This window comes from Thamnophis elegans, chromosome 6 (genome assembly GCF_009769535.1).
Source record: "Thamnophis elegans isolate rThaEle1 chromosome 6, rThaEle1.pri, whole genome shotgun sequence".
NCBI classification, from domain to species: domain Eukaryota; kingdom Metazoa; phylum Chordata; class Lepidosauria; order Squamata; family Colubridae; genus Thamnophis; species Thamnophis elegans.
In genome coordinates this window covers 81,950,968-81,976,937 of record NC_045546.1, presented here as the reverse complement: position 1 = coordinate 81,976,937, position 25,970 = coordinate 81,950,968, and the positions used below count along the sequence as shown (strand labels likewise).

General features: G+C 41.7%; 1 protein-coding gene across 1 annotated transcript in view; it reads left to right on the top strand.

The window, feature by feature from the left end:
• Nucleotides 1-8,442: 8,442 nt before the first annotated feature.
• The window catches only part of MYO10 (myosin X), a 135,077-nt gene continuing 117,549 nt past the window's right edge, over nucleotides 8,443-25,970 (top strand). Inside the window, exon 1 of the mRNA XM_032219348.1 lies at nucleotides 8,443-8,537. The gene's annotated coding sequence lies outside the window, so the exon portion shown is untranslated. The remainder of the gene's footprint in view (nucleotides 8,538-25,970) is intronic.

Genomic DNA, 25,970 nt, shown 5'->3' with positions numbered 1-25,970 from the left:
TGGCACTTCGCCTTAGTTGTTACAATGTAATGAGGGTTAACCGGAGAGGCAGTTTCTGTAAGCAGGGCAATAAAGATGAGGCTAGAAACAACACTAGAATGTTTCCTTCCTGCCTTCCTTACAGGATTAGCCCTGTAAAGTGGGAAAAAACAAAAGGAGATTTCTTCCAACAACCGGTTCTCCAAACTGCTTAGAAAGTTACCAACCGATTCTCCCGAATAGGTGCGAACCGGCTGAATCCCACCACTGAATTGTACCTAAGAAAGCCATTGGTAACTCCTCTTATATATGTTTTTATGAGCAAAAGAGATTCCAGTATTCTAATGTTCTCTTACAAGAAAGGTGTTCAAAGCTTTATGAACATTTTGATTGCCTTCTGTATTTTTCCAGTTCTGGAATAATATTTATCAAATCTGACCACCAATATTGTACATCCTATCCCTGGTACAAATACACCATAGATTTGTATAAGGACATTGGCAGTTTTATTTTCAGTCCCTTTCTTAATGATCTTTATCATGGAATTTTTGCAGCTGCTGCACAAAATGTTGACATCTTCACTGACCCAAAATTTTTCTCTTGTTAGTTACACACAGCCCAGACCTTATAGTATATGTGAAGTTAGGGTGGGTTTTTTATTTATTTTTAAAATGCCCAGGATACTTAAATTACACCATGTTTGCTGTTGGAATGGCCATTTGCTTTGTTTAAAAAGCTCTTCATAACCAATTTTAGTTTTCATCACCCTAAATAGCTGGGTATTATCTGCAAACTTAGTGTCATGGATTTTTTTTTAGAAAGGGTGATGACAGACAGAGATCAGGTTTTATGAGAAAACTCCTTTTACCATTTGCAAGAGCTTGCTCTTTTCTATATAATTTTAACTTGATTTATTTTAGTTAGACATCATTTTTAACCACGAAGGGTTTTTTTTTCTGTATTACCTATCTTTCTTTGCTATAATGTTAACTTGTTCACTTCTGTCCTCAGTTCTCCATGGTTATTACTCTGTTCACACTTTCTTGGCTGTTTTACAGTTCAGCTCCTAGACGTATTATTGCCTTTAGTTGTTTTGACTATCTCTTATCTCTCCCCACACTTCTTTCTTCAGAGTCACTTGTTCTTGTTTTCTTCCAACTTCCTTGTTCAAGCATCTGGGTTTGAAGTTAAAAGGACAGTTCCTTGTCTCCTGTTTTTACTTTTCTCCCAATGACCTATGTGAGAACTTTCAAATATTCCCACCCCTCCTTTCTCATCTCCAGATCTCCATCAGTAGTCTACCTTCCACCGTTCACCACTTCATTCTTCTTCTTAGAACTTTTTTGAGTCATGTTTATTTTTTATGGACTTCGTACCTTTCGGTCCTCTCTTTTTATCCAATTGTTTTTTTCCTTTTCTTTCTTTTTTCCTTTCTATTTTTCCTTTCAAGCATCTCCAAATTGCTATTGAGATGCTGTCACAACAAACAGTCCCTTCTTCAATCATTGCTGCCAGGTCTCATCTGTTCTTCGATACCTTTCAGCCCCACCAAACTCCTTTCAGAAAAATATTGTAACTGATAAAAAAGGCATATTGTTTTAGCCCGTGATCACTATTTGCTCTAAGGAACCTTTGATGAGGAATTTTCTCTGTCCTTTTGAAAAATCCAGATATACACTACACTAGATAGATTCATTTCCATTCCCATGCCCACTGGCATTCTCAAAATAACAGTAGAAATCTGGTGACTAGTGAAGCAGAATATATACCGTAAAAGCTATGCTGATTTTATTTCATCGCGACTGTTTCTTTATATGCTTTATATGTTATTTTTGACATTCTCTTATCAATTTGTCCCAAACATATGTTAAACTGATTAGGCCAGCGATGGGGAACCTCTTTTGGCTTGCGTACCATAAGTGAAGGGAGTGCAGGGGGGTCGTGTGAGGGCGTGCCGCACCCATAATGCAATGCGCGACACTCCGGTGCACATGCGCGCACTACAGGCGCTCCCATTACTTTTTTCTGAAGCACAGGCATTTGGAGTATATAAACATTTAAGTCCAGTACTCTTTCAATAATGTTTGCTTTACATGTCTCTGATTTCTTTTACCATCCCAAGATTATCTTCAGTGTTTTGATCAGGTCAGCAACAACGTATTCCTAGATTTAATTTACCTTTGTGTCCAATATTAGTATTTATAGTGATTCTGTGGGATAACCCAACTTTTCATTTTCCAAATATCCTGAGTACAAAATGATGCGGGTTCATAATTCAAGGAATAAACCCAGCATACTGGTTTTTCTGATGGCCAAAGCTTGTTCCATCAACTACAAACCCACAGTAACCTGTTCTGACCCTCCTCGTCCCACACCAACACACACTCCGAGCCAAAGATAAGTTACGGCATTAACAGACAGACAGGTCCTTGGCAGCAAACCGGCACAGACAAGCTTGGGCAGCAATCCAGCACAGATAAGCCGTGGCAGCAATCCAGCCTGCCAAGCTCACAGTAATGTTCTCCGACATTAGTTCCTGCATTGACTTCTGCAAGAGGGGCGTGTGCACAAGCAGTCCTTTTATAGTCTGGAGAGGAGCCTAATGACCACCAGCTGAGTGCAATTACCTCCTGTAACTACGCAACTGTTCCTGACGCCTATTAGCTCTTTGGTGTCGTGTATCCAGAAACAACTCACTGCTGGCATTCGGCTCACTCTCCCTTGTCTCCTCCCCACTGGTCCAAGGCTCAGGCGCCTCCTGTTGGCCAACCAGCCTCTCTGCGCTCTGCTCGGAGTTGGAACCCTGTCTAGAGTTCTCCACATCCTCCAGAGCTGACTCATAGGGCCCCTCGCTGTCGGAGTCTGGTGGCAGCTCCAACGGCTCCTGCTGGGCCACAACAGTAACCTATCTGTTATTCCCAAGAGGCGGGTAATCCTATATTTCACACTGTGCAACACCTCTCTTCTTAGCTTCTTCTTTTACTGGTTGTTATTATAATAGTTTTCTTCATTGGGAATCATTTGACCAAAAAAGATAGCCTCTCTATTGTAGTTTTATATAGTTTGGGATTTGGCTGTGTCACAATCATTGAAGTCACCTTGACAGTCTCTGGAGAGGAGGTGTCCTTGGCCTCCTATGCTCCTCTCTTTTTTTTACAAGTCTCTTCTTGCTTGTCCTGGTTGCAGTCTGTCTTTCTGTTTCTAAATGTGCTTTCTGGGCCTGAGTTGTTCACTGAGGAATATGACTCCATGCACCAGCTAATTCATTTAAAAAGCGAACGAGCCTCAGATATAAACCCCTCCCGTCAGACCATGTGTTTCACAAAGAAAGCAAACATTTCTACCCTCCAGCCAGAACCAAATATACAGCCGCATTCAAACACTCCTTAAAGCAGCTGATCGGCTGTTAGAACTCCGTCTTCTTCAAAAATAAATGAGTGGTATAATTTAGGTTTTGGCTGCCGGGGAAACCTGGGTCCTCCAGTTCCAGCCTCAGTCAAAGAAGCCCTCTGTCAAGGCAGCCTCCCTCAGTGAGCAAGAAAGAAACCACTCAATTCCATTTTGCAGAATTAAGAGTACTTTTACTGGTCATGAGTTGATAGCTGCTAGGCAAAGCAAGATCTGAGACAAAAGCGCGCGTAATCATAGATATCAATATGTCACCCAACCCCCTCCCCCTGGTAACCCCATCCCATAGTCCAATCCGCACATCCCACAGATGTCAGGTGGGAGACATCTTCAAAAAGCATCATCAGGTTGGGATGCCGGACAGTTGGCCTTGGCGGCAAATCCTCTATCTGCAGCATGCGCAGTAGATGGTGAGAACAACTCCCTTTTTACAATCACTCCTGCGCTGAATACTTCCCCACCCAAATACCATGCCCTCCTCCCCATCTCAATGGCAGCCGAAAGCTGTAACGTTCCCGTGATTCGTCCATGAGGCCAATGTGGGGAAAAGACAGGACACAATCTTTCTCGGGATGGAGCGACCCAGATTGGGGGTCTGAGAGCCCCTTTTATTGAGATAGGACAAAGGCAGGAGGAGCAATAGCATGTGATTAAAAACAGCCTGTAAAAGTACAATTTCTAATCTACTGCTCAGGGAAGTTCTGTCTATATATGGTCAAATCCTGGGCGTCATTGGTAGGGCACATCTCAGGATGTTATGTTATGAACTATCAGGATGTTATGGAGTTTTAGGAGTTTGTTTTCTCCTGTGTGGTTCAGCGTGGCTCTGCATGCCCTGTTATGCACTGGGCCATGGGTGACCCACACCTACACAAGGAATTATATTACAACAGAAAGCAAGCAGCAAAACAGAGGCTGACACCTTCTATGTAACTTTGAGCCACTTTTTTTCTCAACCCACCGACCTTCCATATTGACATTTCAAAAAAAGAGGGGCGGAGGGGGGAAATCAGAGTTAAGTTCTATTTTTTTTGAAATCAGTTCCTCGCTTGACTGGTTAAAGGAGATCCCTACTCATTGCAGATGTGTAGGCGGCTGGCTGATTGCATAGGATACAATGACTGTGGGCCAAAGGGTCATCTTCTCTCCTAGAAGATTAGGGAAGCATTGCTAGACTGTCAATTGCTGTTGGTTCTTTTACTCCCTCTCTACTCCCACCCCCGTTCCCGACAGGTTTTTCACATTTCTGAGGGAGGGATTTAATACAGAAATGTTTTCTGAATGTATTATGTTCCTCCGTGGGGTCCAGGGGTGGGTTTCAACCGGTTCGTGGCGGTCCCTGCTAACCGGTTGGCCGGCGAACCCGGAAGTAACTTCCGGGAAGGGCGTGCCCGCCCGCGGTCCTTACCCGGTTTTGACGAGTTCTGCGCTTCTACGCATGCGCAGGACGCATACAGCGCCTGCGTGATCCTCCAGGAGCAGCTGGAGCATCGCGCAGACGCTAGTACGCATGCGTGCACCGCGCGCGTGTACAAGGACGCCGCCGGCCCCGTTCCAACCGAACCGGTTGGAACGGGGCGAGAAACTCACCCCTGGTGGGGTCCTTCAAATCGGGAAAGATTCTTCCATTGTGAATGAAAGGGTAAATCCTAAATGGATGGGAAAGATGCGTGTGCTTTCCTGAATGCTCCTCAGAGCAAGAACCAGCTGTAGTCCAGGTGTTTGTGTTTCTGACTTTGCTTAAGCCATGTTGCTTTTCATCTCCAGGCAACAAGCATTATTGTTCTTTTTTAAAAAAAAAAAAACGCTCGGTCGACAAAGGGCAGCTGTCTTCTGATAACTGAATTAACTGGACTTTTGACAGGCAGCTGCAAATGTCAGTTGGCTTTATCTCGGTAGCTACTACCGTCTTCCGTCTTCCGTATTGCCCTGTCAGCAATTGAAGCTGTTTGAACTCACGGAGAAGAGCGTTGTTAGGTGGAACAATGAGCCCAGTCTATAAGTAAACACGATCAGTGTCTGTCGCTCTCTGTCTGTATGTTGGCTTGTTGCTTTTTGTGTCTGTGGAGAGAAGAGGAGAGAAAAATGTAAATAACCCCTAGTTAACTATAATAATAATAAAGATATGTTAGAGAGAGGAAATGTTAGATGTCCTACTAATTGACTTTTTTTCTTCTTAGAATATGTTATAAAGATATAAAGACATGGCAGATTGACTGGAACTGGGGGAAGGGGAAAAAATGCCTGTAGGTGGCTGGGTCTTTGAAATCTTAACTAAATGAGAATTGTGGTGTGGTGATAGTAAAATATATAAATTTTTAAGATATACAACTTAAACTGAATGGAATATATGTGATTGTGGACAGAACGCACGAAATGTACTTGTGACCAATGGATACGCTTTTTCTACAAGATGCAATGAAAGATGATGCTTTTCTTTTTGTGTTTTTTTTCTGTAATGAAACTAATAAAAACTTTTTATTAAAAAAAAAGAAAATATGTTGGCAACAAGAATGCTTGCAGGTAATGACTGCACTCATTTATAATAACATGGTTTCTATTGTAGCCAAGTTCTTCTGTCAGGAAAGTTATGATAAATGTATGTTGAAATTTATGGAAGACTTGCAATGAGGAGTGAGATTTCCTTTTTCTATCCTCCCTTTTCACGTACATGTTTCCTGCCTGCTTCCATACTTCTTCGTATATACACATTCCAGTAGTGGATTTCAAAAAATTTTATAACCTGTTCTGTAGGTGTGGCCTATTTTGTGGGCATGGCGTGGCAGTCATGTGACCGGGTGGGAGTGGCCAACTTGTAAAATATGGTGAAACTCATTTAACAATGCTCTTGCTTAGCAACCAAAATTTTGGGCTCAATTGTGATCATAAGTTCTCTTTCTTTTTCTTTCCTTTCTTTCTTCCTTCCTTCTTTCTTTATTGTGTGTCTCTTTCCCTCTTTCTTTCTTTCTTTCCTTTCTTTTCCTTCCTTCCTTTCTTGTGTCTCTCCCTCTTTCTTTCCTTCCTTCCTTCCTTCTTTCTTGTGTCTCTCTCTCCAACTTTCTTTCTTTCTCTTTCCTTCTTTCTCTCTCTCTCTTTCTTTTCTATCTTTGTCTCTCTCTCTCTTCCTTCCTTTCTTTCTCTCTTACTCTTTCTCTCACTCTCAGCAGATGATTAACTCGAACAACCAATTATCCGCCACCTCTTCTTCTTTAGAGGTCAGCGGAGGATCGACTGCAATTACTGATTTGGAGATAAGCTAAAAACAATACCTGTGCATTAGATCCTAACAAAACTTCCATTTTGGTTGACTATTATCATAATAAATTTCCTACTTTTATCTGTTATTTTAATTTTTGGTTGATATTTTAGTTTTATTTATTCCTGAACCTTCTGTTCAGTATTGCTTGGTTATACTGAATTATGTATCCTATAAAGAAATTCTTTTGGGAAATTTGGGATACAAGCATCATAATAAAAACCAAACATAATCCCGTTTTGGAAATAAGATATATGTATAGACTATCCTAAGTACAGTATTTGTTGAGCGTTAGTTCAGAAGATGATGATCCAGGATGATTTCAGGTTCAAAAGTTTTACAGTTTACATCAGAATGATGACCCTGTTCAGGTTGAGGTTACAGCCAAGTGTAAAACCAACTTTTCCTTAACAGGTTGGAACTTGCATATCATCTATAACAGGCCCAAAGGCAGTTTTGATTCAAAAAGAACAGTGTGCTTAAGACAATGGATTTTAAAATGAACAGCTTTTAAATTAATACTTGAAAACTATATGGGAAGAATTATATTTGTACTGTAGAGAAAAGAAAATCACTTTTAACTCCTGTAGACATTTTGTGTATCTGTAAGAATAAAAACATGTATGTATAACTTTTAAGTAATCTTTCCCAGGCATAATTATAATTTTTTAGTTTTCCAATTCTAAGCATCCACTGATAAAGCATTCGAATAATTCAACTTATGGCCTTCTTTTTCTTTTTTACCCCTTTTATTTTTTCTTTCTTTCAGTGTAATCTCCTTTCAAGACAAATCAGTTAAAAATTATGATCTAAAGCTTATCACCTTGATGTATTATTTTAACTCCTGCACCCACCTAAACTTATTTTTGAGGTGGATAGTGGTGAACCAACTGAAGTTCAAATACTTTGGCCACCAGATCAGAAGAGAGGACTCATTAAAAAAAAACACCTCTGATGTTGGGAAAGATTGAAGGCAAAAGGAGAAAGGGACAGCAGAAGATGAGATAGTTAAATGCAGTGGGCATCCGTTTAGAGCAGGGGTAGTCAACCTTTTTATACCTACCACCCAGTTTTGTATCTCTTTTAGTAGTAAAATTTTCTAACCGCCCACCGGTTCCACAGTAAAGGTGATTTATAAAGTAGGGAAGTAACTTTACTTTATAAAATTTATAAAGCAGAGTTACAGCAAACCCCTACCGCCCACCATGAAAGCTGGAATGCCCACTAGTGGGCGGTAGGCACCAGGTTGACTACCACTGGTTTAGAGAGACTCAGGGTGACAGTGGAGGGTGGTGTGGTGGTGGTGGCATGTTATGGTCCACAAGATCACAAAGACATGATTTATGCTGCACCATAAATATGAACATTACATGTAATTTTATGTAACTGTAACTCATCTATGTCAGTAGTCTCCAACCTTGGCAACTTTAAGACTTGTGGACTTCAACTTCCAGAGTTCCTCAGCCAGCTTTGCTCTGGGAGTTGAAGTCCACAAGTCTTAAAGTTGCCAAGGTTGGAGACCACTGATCTATGTGACTCAGTGAATTGGAATCACATAAGTTTTGTGGTTTTCTATTTTTTTAAGGTAAACATCTACCCCATAATCTGCTAGGGTTATTAATATAAACAGAAATGCGTACTTTTGGATGGGATTTCGTACCTGTTTTGCTATTTATTAAATGGGATCTGCATATGTCTGTTGGGTGTGGGAGATAGGAGAAATTACTGAGATTATACTTGTAAAATTAATTGTTGATTAATGTTGGTTTTTGTTCCCCCCCCCCCCCCATTTTAGGGAGTACGAGTTTGGTTGCGAGAAAATGGCCAACATTATCCAAGCACTGTACTTTCCAGTGCAGAAGGAGTTGTTGTGTTCAGGACTGATTATGGGCAGGTAAACGCACTGCTTCCTAATATGTTTTGTTTGCACTGTCTGTATCCTAGCAAGTGAGCAAGTTGTTATGAACTTTTATAGTTTTTTTCAGTCCAAAGGCCAGTTTTGGGAGCCGCTATTTCTTATTTACGGTAATTCCCATGCGGTAACTGTTGTTATTTTTCTTTACAAAACAGAAAGGCATCAAGAAACCCTAAGAGGGTTTTAGGAAAATCTTCTATGTTTGTATAATCTTTCTAGATTTCCTTCCGTCTCTTCATCTTTTTCCAAACCCAATGCAGAGAAATAACCAACTCCTCCTAAGTCATCTCAATGCATGTCAGTCACTACGCTGAAAATGTCATCTGTCTTTTAAAATGACTGAATGTGTTTATTATACTTTTAAGAGTGTGTGCTTATTCTGAGAAAAAGAAGTGGAAAGTTAATCACTTTTACTGTAAATGGCGGCCAAAGCGAGAGTAAGATTTTATGGCTTATTGTACAATGTAAAATTATAGAATTGGAAAGAACCATTGCATCAGTATAGGAATCCAAGTTTAACCATCTCCACCAGATGGCTGATTAGCCATCACTGGAACTCTTCCAATGAATGGAAGCAGACTTCCCTTCTTTATAATTCGTTCCACTGTCAAACTATTCTAACCATTTGAAAGTTTTTCCTAACATGCAATCAAAACCTTGCATGGAACTTAAGATCATTGTTCCGTGTCTCACAATATTCCCCGAAAATATAATCTCACTTTTTCTGAAATATTCATACAGTCACAAAAGAATAGCAGTTTTTTTTTTCTTGGCTGATTACGATTGTTTCTGTGAATAATGTTAAAAGGGTTTTCCTTTTTAAAAGGTTAAACACCCTAAACACAAAGGAATCACGTGATATAATTCTGTTTTTGTTAGTTTTTACGCTAACCGAAGGGGATAAAAATAACCGAACACAAAGGAAAACAGAAGTGTAATGAAAAAATGAGCAACAGTTTGAAGGGGGGGGGGGTGTCCAGTGGATGACCACAAACTGATTAGCTTCTATAACATCAAACAAAAGAATGTTTAATTAGACGAGAGTTTGGCTGTGGGGGGAAAGGATCATGCTGGTTGGCTCCAGTTCCAAATGCTCTAAATAGAAGCAGCTGAGATTTAATATCTTTAAAAATGTAAAAATGTGTGCATTTCCCAGTCAAAACCACAGATGGTAAGTGTCATGGGCCTTGGCATTCCAAAACCTTCCTTGAATTTGCTTAACAAAGAAATCATTCATGGGATGGCATTAGGCTAGAAAACAGAACATGATCCATTAGCCTCTGCTTTAAATAATAAGCACCTGTAAATATCTTCTCAATCTTCCAATTTCCAATTTAATAAAATTTGTATGACGCCCACTCCCTAGGGACTCTGGCCGGCTTACCAACAGATAAAAAACATTTAAAATGTTTTAAATTTGCCCAGGCATTTGCCCTGGCATTTGCCCAGGTTCGCCTGGTGCGCCAGTTGCGGCCCTACCTGAATCGGGAGGCCCTCACAACAGTCACTCGAGCCCTTGTGATCTCTAGGCTGGAATACTGTAATGTGCTCTACATGGGGCTGCCCTTGAAGAGCATCCGAGGACTTCAGCTAGTCCAGAATGCGGCCGCGCGAGTGATCGTGGGCGCACCACGGTTCGCCCACATAACACCGATCCTCCGTGAGCTGCACTGGCTACCTGTTGGTCCCCGGGTGCACTTCAAGGTCTTACTCACCACCTATAAAGCGCTCCATGGTAGTGGATCTGGCTATTTGAGAGACCGCCTTCTGCCAATTACCTCCCTGCATCCCATCAGATCGCATAGAGTTGGCCTCCTCCGTATTCCATCCGCCAGTCAGTGCCGACTGGCGACTACTCGGAGGAGAGCCTTCTCTGTTGCGGCTCCGACGCTATGGAACAATCTCCCCGTGGAGATTCGTACCCTCACCACCGTCCAGGCCTTCCGTACAGCCCTCAAGAACTGGCTAACCCGTCAGGCCTGGGGATAATCTTATTTCGCCCCTCCCGAATGCTGAGTGAATGTTGAGTTTTATTGTCTAATTTACTTTGTGCACATTTCTTTTTTGTATTGTCCTACACTCCCCTTCCTTTTTGATTGTAAGCCGCCCTGAGTCCCCTCAGGGAAAAGGGCGGCCTATAAATAAACTACAAACAAACAAACAAAAACATTTAAAAATTAAAAAATAAAGGTACATAATTAAAATTGCACATCATCCATTCAGTGTAGGTGGGGCTGGACATTGATCAATAGCCCCAGGCCTGCCGGAACAGCCAGGTCTTGGTGGCTTTACGGAAGGCTGGGAGAGTGGTAAGGGTCCGGATCTCTACGGGTAGATCGTTCCACAGGGCTGGTGCAGCCACAGAGAAGGCCCTCCCCCGGGGAGTCGCCAGCCATCATTGTCCAGTCGACAGCACCCGGAGGAGTCCCAACCTGTGAGATCTAGTTGGTTGTTGGGAGATATGTGGCAGGAGGCGGTCTCTCAGGTAGCCAGGTCCTAAAGCATGTAGGGCTTTAAAAGTAACGACTAGCACCTTGAAGCGCGTTCGGAGACCAATAGGGAACCAGTGCAGCTCGCGGAGGATGGGTGTAACATGGGTGTATCTAGGTACACCCAATATCGCTCGCGCGGCTGCATTCTGGACCAACTGCAGTCTTTGAACACTCTTCAGGGGCAGCCCCATCCCTGCCCAGCTCCCATTTCTTTTCCTGATTTTTGAAGGAGACTTTTTCCTCTCCTCCTTGGGAATTTAATTTTAAAAAAAATACTTCAGCAGAACCTGAATGATGTGGTTAGCTTCAAATATATTCCTGTCTACAGGGATTACACTTTGCTTCCTCATTCTCTTTGGGAATATATGGGAGGTGACCAGCAAGATGCAATGGAAGTTTATGACTATCATAGGGTCCCGAGAATCCAACCTGTCTGCCTCAAGAATTTATTTTAGATGGTCTTTAAAGCAGATGGCAGCAATAGACAGCCATGAGGCCTTGAACTCTTTTCAAGTAGGAGAATTTGAAGCTACTTTGTTGAAATGTGTAGGCGGTCACTTTCAAACTAACATTCGTGGTTCACTTCTCTTTTTGCTTTTCTGTTTAAATCTGCTTCTGTAGTTTATGCTCCCCTTTCAGATTGCCAGTTCAAGGATAAGGGGAAACCATGGAGGGAATACTGTTCTAGAAAGGATTTGGGGCTGAGAATTTGTCTGGCTATTCCACACTATTTGCTCAAGATTGTTCACTGAGAAAACTAGTTGCTGACAAGACTTTTTGAGTCCTTTTTTATTTGGTACAGATTCTGTAGAGTGTTGAATGTAATAGGATTTCCACCTGCCTATGAACTAACTTAACTCAGGCTTACCAGCCCGTATTGGGTTTTACTAAAACCAACAACCCAACCTTAATAAAAGGTAAAGGTTCCCCTCGCGCATATGTGCTAGTCATTCCCAACTCTAGGGGGCTGTGCCCATCTCCGTTTCAAAGCTGAAGAGCCACCACTGTCTGAAGACGTCTCCGTGGTCGTGTGGCCGGCATGACTAAATTCTGACAGCGTACGGAACGCTGTTACCTTCCCACCAAAGATGGTTCCTATTTTTCTACTTGCATTTTCTACATGCTTTCTAACTGCTAGGTTGGCAGAAGCTGGGACAAGTAATGGGAGCTCAGTCTGTTAAGCGGTGCTAGGGATTCGAACCTCCAAACTGCCAATCTTTCTGATTGACAAGCTCAGTGTCTTAGCCGCTGAGCCACCACGTCTCTTTTGAGTCCCTTTTGAGCCACCGTGTCCCAACCTTAATGGTGAACTGCTAAATCCTGTTCAACCCATTTTAGCTGCCAAATGTCACCCCCAGTCTTCTCCTTTCTGGTTTTAAAATGGCTGCATAACAACTAATCAGTGATGTGCGGTGAGGTTTATGGCTAGTGAGGCACTGACATAGGGGTTTCAATTTTTTTTAGACTTGTGGACTTCAACTCCCAGAATTCCACAGCCAGGCATGCTCAGTTCCGATTTAAAGTGACAGCATTTGTTTTTCTCCTTTGCAAAAAAGTTTTTCTTTTTCTTCTCCCTCCCCCTCCTTCCTCCCTCTCTCCCTCCCTCGCCCCTCTCTCAAAGAGAGACACACACAGAGAGAAGTTGGATCCCTCTCTCACTCACTCAATCTCAAACAAACACAACGACAGAAGTTGGATTGGATATATTTTCCAATGGCTTGAAAGCAGCTCCTCTGCCATACCCCCCCCCCATTCCCCTGCTGCCTTCCGATCCGAGCCTTTGATTGCAGGTGGAGCCACATTGCCTTTTCAAACTTGTAATCAGTGAAGCTGGGCTTATATACTTTTATCCAGCTGTGTGTGTGTGTGTGTGTGTGTGTGTGTGTGTGTGTGAAAAGGCAACGTAGCTCTGCATGCAATCAAACTACACTTGGGGAGGGATCTAAACTTCAGGATGAAGTTTGAATTCCTCCACCTCCCTCCGACCCACACGTACCTTTTCCAGCTGTTTCAGAGAGGATTTCAACTCTGCTATTGCCTGCCATCATGAAAAGAAAAGAAAATGTAAAAGGAAAAAGGCAAGAGCTGAGGTCAGGCTGAGCTAGTTGCTGCCAGATGATTCTGCTTAGTGCTTAACTGTTTAAAAAAGCCTCTTAAAAAAACGCCCTCTATAGGAGGAGGCAAGAGAATCACGTGCCTCATCTACATCAGGAATTTTTCGGCATTTAACCCTTGCTTAACTCTGCCCGAGTGAACATAAAACACCAGACTAAATGAGCCACATGGTTCTCCCGCCTCCTCCTATAGAGGGCACTTTTTAAGAGGCTTTTTTAAACAGTTAAGCACTAAGCAGAGTCATCCACTGTGACTCTGGCAGCAACTAGCTCAGCCTGACCTCAACTCTTGCCTTTTTCCTTTTACATTTTTTCTTCTTTTCATGATAACAGTGGTGAGGCTCTGCCTCCCCTGACTGCATGTCTCTGCAACTAATACTAAGATCACCTGAGTTATAGCCTCTCCTTTCCTTAGAACATTGGGTTCTAAGAGAAGCTAAACAATATTCTGTTTACAGATCATTATCAGCAAAGTTTAGCACCAAATTAGTCCAGTTTGCTTGCGTGTATACATGAATATAGAAAGAGTCAACAGGGAGCCATGATTGAAAACAGGTACATCACAATAAACAAAAGTGCTCCCTTAGAACTGGCTATAAGATTTGAACCTCATCTCAAACTTGCCGATCTAACTTTAAAGTGCTATGTTTTCAGTAAGATTTTACTTCTCCAAAGGAGGAGAAAGTTGTTCAGTTGCTAAATTCTAATTTAACACATTCATTCTTCTGGTCTGCAAATTACTTCACCGTATCTGGGGTTTATTTTGAATACAGGAAGATCAGTGGTGGGATTCAAATAATTTACCAACCAGTTCTCTGCCCTAATAACCAGCTGGGTAAGCGGGGCTCGGTGGTCATGTGATCATGTGGGCGTGGCCAAGTCAATGTCACTCAGGTCGATGGGCACTTCGCCTTAGTTGTTACAAGGGTTAACTGGAGAGGCAGTTTTTGTAGGCAGGGCAATAAAGATTAGGCTAGAAACAACACCAGAATGTTTCCTTCCTGCCTTCCTTACAGGATTAGCCCTGTAAAGTGGGGAAAAAATAAGATGAGATTTCTTCCAACAACCGGTTCTCCGAACTGCTTAGAAAGTTACCAACTGGTTCTCCCGAATAGGTACGAACTGGCTGAATCCCACCACAGAGGAAGATGTATCCAAAATAGTTAATAGCACATATAAAAACAATAAGGCAATAATAAAAACAATAATATGTGCAATATATACATGGTTAAAGATTGTGATATAATAGAATTATCAGTCCATTCAACTATTAACATATTTCATAAAGATAGCAACCATCCAGTATTTTGAAAAAATGCATTAATGAAGTAACTAAGGCAGTGTTTCTCAACCTTGGCAACTTGAAGATGTCTGGATTTCAACTCCCAGAATTCCCCAGCCAGCATTCGCTGGCTGGGGAATTCTGGAAGTTGAAGTCCAGACATCTTCAAGTTGCCAAGGTTGAGAAACACTGAACTAAGGAATACAGCTACAAAGCTTGGGCCTCTTTTGAAATCAAAACGGATGGGAGAAAACCAAATCATCACACACTCGGCTTCTTGAGCAGTAGAAATTCCTATATGAAACATGACAAGAGTTGCATTCAGTTTAGCAATAATTAATCTTAACTTCTTATATCTGAAATGTTAAAATGTGAACACGGTGTTAAGACCAGTAATGAGTCATTCATATGTGTTATTCTTAGGTTTTGTTCTGTTTTTCCACACAGGAGTTGTTTAGATTTTTATTTAAAAACCTCCAGGCAAGTTATCAAAGTTCAAGCATCTGTCTAGTGCCAGGGTGAAGGAGAGGTACTAGCAGATGTTAACCGAGCATTGCTTGGAGACCCACATTCACAAAACAATGGCTAAAAACATGTGTTACTCATTGTCAAACTGACCAGGTGTTCGTAACTAGTATTATCTTCCAGACTTCCTACGTGTTTTCAAAATAGGTTTTAAAGGATATCAAAAAGACCATTTATTACTTCCCAAGCGTTGGAGTCATAACCTCTGAAGGGGTCATTGGGAACTAGAAAGGACAAGAAATTGGAACCTTAAATCCTTTCTGATGAGACTTCCCTCATTCTTTGAAAATCACTTCTTCGAACTAAATTTGATCACTTTTTAAAGGTTGAAGCACTACTCTGGATGTCACTGTATTGATTAGGTTTCTGTTGTATCCTGTTTGTTATTTGATATTAGCATCTTGTCAGATGTTATGTGTACCTTATTAATTCACAACATCTTCTAGAAATGGAATACATTTCTAACTTATCTTTAACTCTTCTATACCTTTATACAAGTTATTTGTGTGCTTTTTTTTCCCATTGGGATTCTTTTGTCCTCCTTCTACAGCAAATGAGATCAAATTAACATAAGCAGACCTGTGGTTTGAAACCTAGGTTTATACCAGTGGTGGGTTTCCAAAATTGTTCCAAACTACTCTGTGGGTGTGGCCTCCTTTGTGGGAGTGGCTTGCCACCCATGTGACCGGATGGGAGCGGCTTGCTGCCCATGTGACCGGATATGAAATTATGAATTAGTACTTAGGTCGGTCCAAGTAGCTATTCAGAAACTCTGGCATTGAAGCATGCAAGTCTTAAAGCTCTCAAGTTACAAGATCCTTGCACCCCTAACCCTTTAGAAAAAAAAACTAGGGGTCTTCAAACCTGACAGCTTTAAGACTTGTGGACTTCAACTCCCAGAATTCCTCCTCCAGTCACGTTGGCTCAGGAACTCTGGCATTGAAGCATGCAAGTCTTAAAGCTGTCAAGTTACAAGATCCTTGCACCCCTAACTCTTTAGCAGTGGTGGGTTTCAAAACTTTTTGGAACCTCTTCTGTAGGTGTGGCCTGCTTTCCAGGTCCACTGGTGGAACCTCTTCTAACTGGCCCAGTAGATTTGATGAACCGGTTCTACCGAATAGGTGCAAACTGGTAGGAACATCAAAATGGAGGCTGGAATACTAAAACTCCTCATTTGCCATTCTTATTTGATTTGTCCCCATTCTATGTATTTAGCTTTGTGGTCAGTGAGAAGACACAGCGGTATCCTATTCTTCTTAAAAAGTTATTCTTAAGATGATTGAAACAATCTTGCTCTTGGTGATGAAGTCTATTGTACTTAGGTTAACTTACGGCTTAGACAATTTAAACAAAAACATCTGGGAGTAAGCAACGATGATATCTTTCTTAATGGACTATTTCTGGCTCTGGTAAAAGTACTTGGATGATCTATAATGGAATAATATCTAACAAAATATCCATTAATGTATGTTGTTGTCTGTGGGGTTTATTAAATAAATAGTTCTTTGTAGTACTAGTCCTTTGGCTATTGAAATTGATGTGGATGTTAAAGTGCCAGATAATTGATAGTGCTATATAGATAAAAATGGTATCCGACAGTCAGTGGTGGGTTTCAAAAATTGTTTGAACCTACTCTGTGGGTGTGGTCTCCTTTGTGGGAGTGGCTTGCCACCCATGTGATAGATGGGAGTGGTTTGCCACCCATGTGACCGGATATGAAGATGCCGATGACACGTGTCAGAACCACCTTAAATTACCTCACACACAGCACTGGCATGCATAAGAATAGGATGTAAACTTGTTTTTTAAAAGGCATCTTTGGTTTGCGTTAAAACAACTTCAACACACACAATGTTCCGATTGCACCACAAACGCAGTAGTCATCCTTACCTTTCACAGAGGCACTGAGTTTTATAAATAGGAGCATGATAGTGTAGAATAATCATATCCAAGGACCAGTGGTGGGTTTCAAAATTTTTTGGGACCTCTCCTGTAGGTGTGGCCTGCTTTCCGGGTCCACTGGTGGAACCTCTTCTAACCGGTTCGCTAGATTTGACGAACCGGTTCTACCGAATAGGTGCGAAGTGGTAGGAACCCACCTCTGCCAACAGTGCAATCCTATGATCAAATGTGCTCCGGAAAAACAACTTTTGAGCTTAATAATAATTACTCCACAGAGCAAAGAGCATAATAGTTGAATGCTTGCTTACTCTTACATGAAACTGGACTAGCTTTATAGTTTTTTTTAAATCAATTTATATATTTTTATATCAGACTAGCTTTATAAATTCTCAGAAAAGCATCGAAGATTTATTTATGCAAATAGTTAAAATGCGGATTCTCTACAAATCCCATCTGTTCCTTCCCTCTTTATTAAAGAAATGACTATTTTTGCTTTATGCACATATGCATAGTTATAGTTTAAAAGGTTATATTTTGATTTTAAGACATACTTTAGTTATTTACACAAACACGCAGTTTGATTGAGTGGTGAAGGCACCAGGCCAGAAACCAAAAGACTCTGAATTCAAGGCTTCCCTTGGGCATGAAACCTAGGTAGGTGACTTTGGGACATTCACTTTCTCTCAGCCCAGGATGGAGGGTGTCAAACTGGTTGATCCATTCCTGTTGCAACCAATGAGTTAACATTTGGTTGATCTGAAAAAGGCGGACTCTGCACTTCCAGGAAAAAATAATGGGAAGGAAAAAAAATTGTTTACACAAAATGAATCAGTCTGCTCCCCATGTGTGCTCTTCATGTATTTGTGTCTTAATAGCTGGTATATATTCAGATGCACGAAGCACAATAAAAATTTGTGGAGTGAAGTTGAGTTAATTGTTCAAAACTTTGAATGTCACAGAAGTGTAAAACTTTGCTTAGGTAGAGCAAAAACGCTGTTTCTGATTTGCAGAAGGAAGGATGTTTGTGTTCTTTAGGAGAAATGCATGCAGGTTTCAGGTTTCATTTTATTTATATGCCGCCCTATTCCCAGCGGGACTCAGGGCGGCTCACAAATCCAAAAGGGGAAGGGAAACACAAGAACTACAAATACAAGCATTTAAAATAGCCAACAGACACACAATCGACTCACATTGCATGCAACTCAAAGAATATCAATGAGACTGCTAACTTGTATAATAAACTTGAGCGTTGTTTTTTACTCATGCCATTGCAGTGATTTAACAAATTGTTCTAGACGTTGATAGTAAATCTGTAATCTGTGGAACAGAATTTGAGACAGAATACTTGAGATTGCGACGGCAGAAATTAGTTTTGGTCGTAGTTATAACAAAAAAAAAACCCTTTCCCGCTGTTGAAAATGTAGCCGTGGTGGTAATATTGCTTTATTTGATTTTTGTCTGATTTTACTCTGTAGCACTATTCCCTCCTGTGGTGAAACCAGACAAAAATAGAAGCAAGGTACTGAGAAATAAGACAGAAAGGATCTCTGTGTTTGGAAGAATCGTCTTTTTTGTGAACTGCAAAATAAATATTCTAAATCAACAAACTCAGTGAAGTGTTACTTGAGGGAGGGAAAAGGCATGAAAACTAGATTTGGAATAATCTGCTTGAACTTCTACAATATTATCCTGGAGGAGAACATGATTGGCCGGCGAGAAATCTGATCTAAAACATTTCTGCCAAGAATTCTTAATGCATTCCACGTTTTGTTGCGTTTTGTTTGTACTAGTTTTCTTTCCTCGTCATCTGAACACCTTCCCCCCCCCCCACCGCTTCTTCCTCATAGTTTTAAGTCCACCCTATTTTCATGCTTTCCTTCATTTCTGCAGGGACTTCTCCCTGCTCAATCCTCCCATTCCTATGATATTGGCAATTCAATCAGTCACTGCCAGACAAATTGTATGTACCACTCATGAATAGCAATAGCAGTTAGACTTATATGCCGCTTCATAAGGCTTTCAGCCCTCTCTAAGCGATTTACAGAGTCAGCATATCGCCCCCAACAACAATCCGGGTCCTCATTTCACCCACCTCGGAAGGATGGAAGGCTGAGTCAACCCTGAGCCGGTGAGATTTGAACAGCCGAACTGCAGAACTGGAGTCAGCTGAAGTAGCCTGCAGTGCTGCATTTAACCACTGCGCCACCTCGGCTCCTTAGCTCTGTTTAGTAGTTTTATTTAGTGCCCGGATGTCATAGGCACATAGCATAAATAATTGCACTAGCATAGGTAAATAAAAAAATATATACACAGTTTAAATGTGTATGATTGTAAAATGATGCAATCAATGGAAAATATTTTCTTATGTAATAGTACGAATATTTCCTAATATTACAACAACCGTTAGAATAAATAAGAAACATTTTCCAGCTTCATAAGGTTCCTGCAAAGAGAGGCATTTTTAAGAGCCTTTTGAAACTTCAAGACACTGAAATCCAGATATAATTCAAAGGAGGGATGATAGAGATATGGAGGAAATAATTTACCAATAGAGGAGAATATTTGTAGCATGGTTGAAACGAGGGATCCTTGGTGCTCTCTGAGCTTGGTTGTTTTCTTGCAAGTGCTTCATTACCCAAACTACGATTTAGAAGTAATTTGTAATTAGTCACTAAAAATAAATGTGTTTATTTGTGTATTACTGTTGTTTAAAATTGTTTCCATTTTAGCATTGGAATATCCAATAATGTATTCTTCAAATGAAGATCCCCAGCTTTCATTGTTTTTCCTATATAATAATCGCATCAAGAATACACCCCCCCCTGCTGTTTGGTATGTAATAGATAGATAGATAGATAGATAGATAGATAGATAGATAGATAGATAGATAGATAGATAGATAGATAGATAGATAGATAGACAGACAGACAGACAGACTGACTGACTGACTGACTGACTGACTGACTGACTGACTGACTGACTGACTGACTGACTGACTGACTGACTGCCTGACTGCCTTTCATGCTGTTTGTGTAAGTTTTTCACCTAGACAAGGGGTGGGTTTCTGCCAGTCCTAAGCTCTTCTATAGAAGAGGTTCCACAAATCTACCATGCCGTTTAGAACCGGTTCCAGCTCCCTCCCCCCGCCCGTCCGCACCATGCTTGCGCCGCCCGCCACTCACTGATTGGCTGGCTCACCAAACACCCCGCCCGCCTCCAAGAGTCTTATCTAAACCTTAAAGTCTTAAAGCTGTCAAGTTTGAACATCCCTGGGTTTTTTTTCCCTAAAGGTTTAGGGGTGCGAGGGTCTTGTAACTTGACAGCTTTAAGACTTGCGTGCTTCAAATGCCAGAGTTTCTGAGCCAACATTTTGGTTGCTAAGCAATAGCGTTGTTAAGTGAGTTTCACCACATTTTACAAGTTGGCCATGCCCACCCAGTCACATGGCTGCCAAGCCACTCCCACTCAGTCACATGGCTGGCAAGCCCCTCCCACCCAGTCACATGGCCAGCAAGCCACTCCCACAAAGCAGGCCACACCTACAGAAGAGGTTCTAAAAAATTTTTGAAACCCACCACCGACCTAGACATATGTGAAACCTAAAATATATCAGGGAACTTTTGTCCCAGTCCGTTTCTCTTGACATAAACATTTGTTTTAGTGAATCACCAATGTTTCTACATGCTGGAAAAGTAGCTAGTTCACAATGAAATAGGAGCAAGTGGTGACAATGATAGTTGTTGATGAATTTTAATTTATAATTGGAGTCACGTTTCATTATTACCAATTTAAGAAATGTGAAACTTGCAATTTGCGTCAGCGTCAAAGTAATCCCATCTAAAGAGTACAAATAATATTTCCTTTTGCTATGTCGCATTATTTATATTTCTGCCTTTGGGAACAAGCTAAGTGAATTCTCTAGAATTGCAAGAAGTCTTTAGTTTAATAGGAGATCAGTAAATCATCCTTCAATAAAAACAAAGAGGCCAACTCAAAAACCATTTGATTTTCAAAATTTACTTTTGCTCTAATACCTTTTTAGACCTCCAATCACTGCAATTGCTGTAAAAGCACAGTCATAATAACTCTTACCTTGTAAGGCAAAGGATGTTGGTTTTTCATTGTTAATTTTTCTTCGGGACATAGGCTTCTTCCTCTCCTTTTGTAAAATGAATAAATAAAAATAGCTTTTAATGTTTTGGTCTGGCTTTGAAGCAACAATCTTCACCTTTAAATTATATTGATTGGGATATCACAAAGATCATATTAAAGATGGATCAACAGCCCCTGGGAGGGGGGGAGGAAATACAATTATAAGGAATATTTAAACAACAACAAAAGCATTTTGTTATGCCTACATACGTGCACACATTAATGGTTAGAATTATAATAGCTTCTCAGAAACCATGTTTGAGCTTATCTATGTGTTCAGACTTTCTTCTCAACATGAAAAGGAATGGCAGAGAGGGATTTGGAGTTGTCCCCTCATCTCAGATTTGACCTTGTTTGAAAATCCCTTTTGTTTTTGCATAGCTGATCTATATCCTCTCACCAGTTTGGAACTCAGTCGTATGTAATGTATTAGTGGAAATTTGAAATCTTTCCCAACGAACTATATTTTACATAATTATTGGGGAAAGGTAAAGGTTCCCCTCGCGTATCTGTGCTAGTCGTTCCCGACTCTAGGGGGCGGTGCTCATCTCTGTTTCAAAGCCGAAGAGCCAGCGCTGTCCGAAGATGTCTCTGTGATCATGTGGCTGGCATGACTCAACCCCCGAAGGCGCACAGAATGCTGTTCCCTTCCCACCAAAGGTGGTCCCTATTTTTCTACTTGCATTTTCACATGCTTTCGAACTGCTAGGTTGGCAGAAGCTGGGACAAGTAACAGGAGCTCACTCTGTTACGCAGCGCTACGGATTCGAACTGCTGACCTTTCTGATCGACAAGCTCAGCGTCTTAGCCAGTGAGCCACCGCGTCCGTAATAACATAGTTATTACGGACGCGGTAATAGCTATGTTATTACTGATAAGAAATTCAGGGCAATAGGAAAACCACAGGCTTGGGCTGGAAGGCCTCTTTGTTAAGTTGCCCACATATGTGTAAATACAGTTAAGAATAAAACCTGCTTTCAGTCTAAGTAATCTGTGCTTGAATAGGAATCCTGTGCTATCTGCAGTTCGGCGGTTCAAATCTCACCGGCTCAGGGTTGACTCAGCCTTCCATCCTTCTGAGGTGGGTAAAATGAGGACCCGGATTGTTGTTGGGGGCAATATGCTGACTCTGTAAACCGCTTAGAGAGGGCTAAAAGCCCTATGAAGCGGTATATAAGTCTAACTGCTATTGCTATTTCTATAGTGTTAGCATAAATGTGTTGCAAGTGGATGAAGGTCTCTAAATACCATAACTTGAATGACAGCAACTTCAACAGACAGTAGTCTACTCAAAGACACCCTTAAGCATCACACAATAATAAATGTGTTATATGTTGTTATTTGATAGTTTGAAATGAAGAACTAAACTGTAGATATGCAGAAGAACTATCCAAGGACTTGGGCTTGGGGATTTTTTATAAACTGATAATGAAATTTCCTTTGCTTAAAATATTTCATTCTGAGGTCTTGGCTTGTTAAAGCTATATATATTTTAGCAGATAACACTAGTATAAAGTAAAGAGTGCCGTAAATAAAATGTAAAATGGAACGTAATTATTATAGTAATTGAAGCTGAACACACAAGGAAATTGAAGACAACTCCTAAAATAAAAGTTACGGGGAAAAATAAGGTTGAAAGAAAGAAGCTGTTCTGGTTAAAAGCCTAAGATTAATCCTTCTGATTTTGTAAAATACACTCTGACCTAGAATTTTAAAATGAATAAATAACGTCTCAATATTTTTTTTTCCTTCTCACTGGAACCTGTTATCACAGCTGGACTAAAAGGATTTCTCAAGGTTAAATAAACCTTGGGCGTCTGTTGTGTTAAAATCCGCTCACAATGTTTTTTTTCTGGTTTTGTTTGTAGTATTTGGTTGGTTGGCTGCTCTTAACTATTGTGTGAATTTCTGTGAATATACACACAGCACTGAATTGTTAAAAGAATCGTTAAATTGCTAGAAAGTTAAGGAATATCCATACATTAAAGAGAAATATTTATTAGCAATAGCAGTAGACTTATATACCGCTTCATAGGGCTTTCAGCCCTCTCTAAGCGGTTTACAGAGAGTCAGCATATTGCCCCCAACAATCTGGGTCCTCATTTTACCCACCTCGGAAGGATGGAAGGCTGAGTCAACCCTGAGCCGGTGAGATTTGAACCGCTGAACTGCTGATCTAGCAGTAGCCTGCAGTGCTGCATTTAACCACTGCGCCACCTCGGCTCTACACATATAGATATATTTCATTTATGTGTAAAGCTTTGTGATCCACGTGAGAGAAAAATATATACAGTAATATTCTCTTGAGGCCTATTCTGATGTAACTTCAAACTGAAATCTAATGTTTTTTTTATTAAGCCACCAGGAAACTTATGATTCACATTTTCTGAATCTACATTTCAATTCACTTTTGCTATTAGCTACAACTTATTGTTTATTCCTAGCAAGTAGAGTGTAGTTTGACCACAGATGAGGAGCATAAACAAGGATGCTAACTTACACTTAAGTGTTAACCAACTTTTTCATTTTGTTTTGTATAAACCAGAATGCAAATGTTGTGTTTGTGAATGAAGTCAGGAACAGTGTTTGAAATTGTGTCTCTTGAGGATTTATTAGTATAATCCAGGATCATGTAACATATTTTTTTGCAATTCCCCCAAATCCTCAAAATTGCACCAGGGACATTTGATGAAAAGCTATATATTAGCAGTAATGCAATTACAACTAATGTACGATGAGAAAAAATAAATTGATGTGGTAAGCATCCAGTTTGCTTGACCCAATGAAAGAAAAAGATCAGATTCTCTTAAAAAAAGAAACATAACCTGAAAATTCTCAGCTTGCTCTTTGATATCATCTCATTGCTTCTATTGTCTCTGTAGCTTTCAATAATGGTATTAAAAAGTAACCTTATTGGCTACAAAAAGATTCCACACCCTTGGGAAAATGCCAAATTAAGGATCTGAACAAGCGTTGATTTTAATCTTAAAGAATTGTCTCCTCTTCCATGCTCATTCCCTTTCAACAAACATATTATTTTAGATTTTTTTTTTAGATTTTATTAAGAATTTATATGCCGCCCTTTTCCCTGGAGGGACTCAGGGCGGCTTACAATAGTGAGGGGAAGGGGGTGCAAGACAAGACTTAAAGGAAAAAAAATCGTGAATAAAAGAAAATTATCCATAAAAACACAACATTCATTCAACATTCGGGCGGGGTGAGAGTAATCCTATCCCCAGGCCTGACGGGATAGCCAGGTCTTCAGGGCTGTGCGGAAGGCCTGGACTGTGGTGAGGGTACGGATCTCCACGGGGAGGGTGTTCCATAATGTCGGAGCTGCAACTGAGAAGGCTCTCCTCCGCGTAGTCGCCAGTCGGCACTGACTGGCGGATGGAATTCGGAGGAGGCCTACTCTGTGCGATCTGATGGGACGCAGGGAGCTAATTGGCAGGAGGCGGTCTCTCAAATAGTCAGATCCACTACCATGGAGCGCTTTATAGGTGGTAAGTAGGACCTTGAAGTGCACCCGACGATCAACAGGTAGCCAGCGCAGCTCACGGAGGATTGGTGTTATATGGGCGAACCGTGGTGCGCCCATAATCACTCGCGCGGCCGCGTTCTGAACTAGCTGAAGTCGTCGGATGCTCTTCAAGGGCAGCCCCATGTAGAGCACATTGCAGTATTCCAGCCTAGAGGTCACAAGGGCTCGAGTGACTGTTGTGAGAGCCTCCCGGTTCAGGTAGGGCCGCAACTGGCGTACCAGGCGAACCTGGGCAAATGCCCCCCTGGTCACAGCCGACAAGTGATGCTCAAAACTCAGCTGTGAATCCAGGAGGACTCCCAAGTTGCGGACCCTGTCTGAGGGGTGTAAATTTTGCCCCCCCAGCCTGATTGTTGGAACATTAGCCAAATTTTTGGGAGGAAAACACAACAGCCACTCGGTCTTTTCCGGGTTGAGTACCAGTTTGTTAGCTCTCATCCAGTCTTTAACAGCCTCAAGGCCCCGGTTCATCACGTCCACCGCTTCATTGAGTTGGCACGGGGCGGACAGATACAACTGCGTATCGTCCGCATATTGATGGTACTTAATCCCGTGCCTCCGAATAATCTCGCCCAGCGGTTTCATGTATATGTTGAATAGTAGGGGGGACAGAACCGAGCCCTGCGGCACCCCATAGGTTAGGGGCCTCGGGGACGATCTCTCCCTCCCCACCAACACCGACTGCGACCTGTCCGAGAGGTAGGAGGAGAACCACTGTAGAACAGTGCCGCCCACCCCCACCTCCCGCAGTCGTCGCAGAAGGATACCATGGTCGATGGTATCGAAAGCCGCTGAGAGGTCGAGGAGAACCAGGATGGACGCGTGGCCTCCATCTCTGGCTCTCCAGAGATCATCGGTCAATGCGACCAAAGCGGTTTCAGTGCTGTAACCGGGCCTGAAGCCAGACTGGAAGGGGTCAAGATAGTTAGCTTCCTCCAAGGTACGCTGAAGCTGTAAGGCCACCACCTTCTCAACAACCTTCCCCAGAAAGGGGAGGTTGGAGACTGGACGATAGTTGTTAAGAACTGCTGGATCCAAAGACGGTTTCTTCAGGAGGGGCCTCACCACCGCCGCCTTAAGCGCGGTGGGGAGGTGTCCCTCCCGAAGAGAGGCGGTAACAACCGCCTGGATCCAGCCTCGTGTCACCTCTCTGCTGTTGGTAGTCAGCCAAGAGGGACACGGGTCCAGTATGCAGGTGGAGGAACTCACAGCTCGCATAGCCTTGTCCACATCCCCAGAGGCAACATCCTGAAACTCAACCCAGAGATGGTCTACCAAGTTATTCCCCTGTGTCCCGGCTGGATCTGCGGGGGTGGAGTCCAGTTCCGATCGAAACCGAGCAACTTTGTCCGCCAAGAACTGACTATATTCCTCAGCCTTACCCTGCAGGGGGTTCCCCGTCTC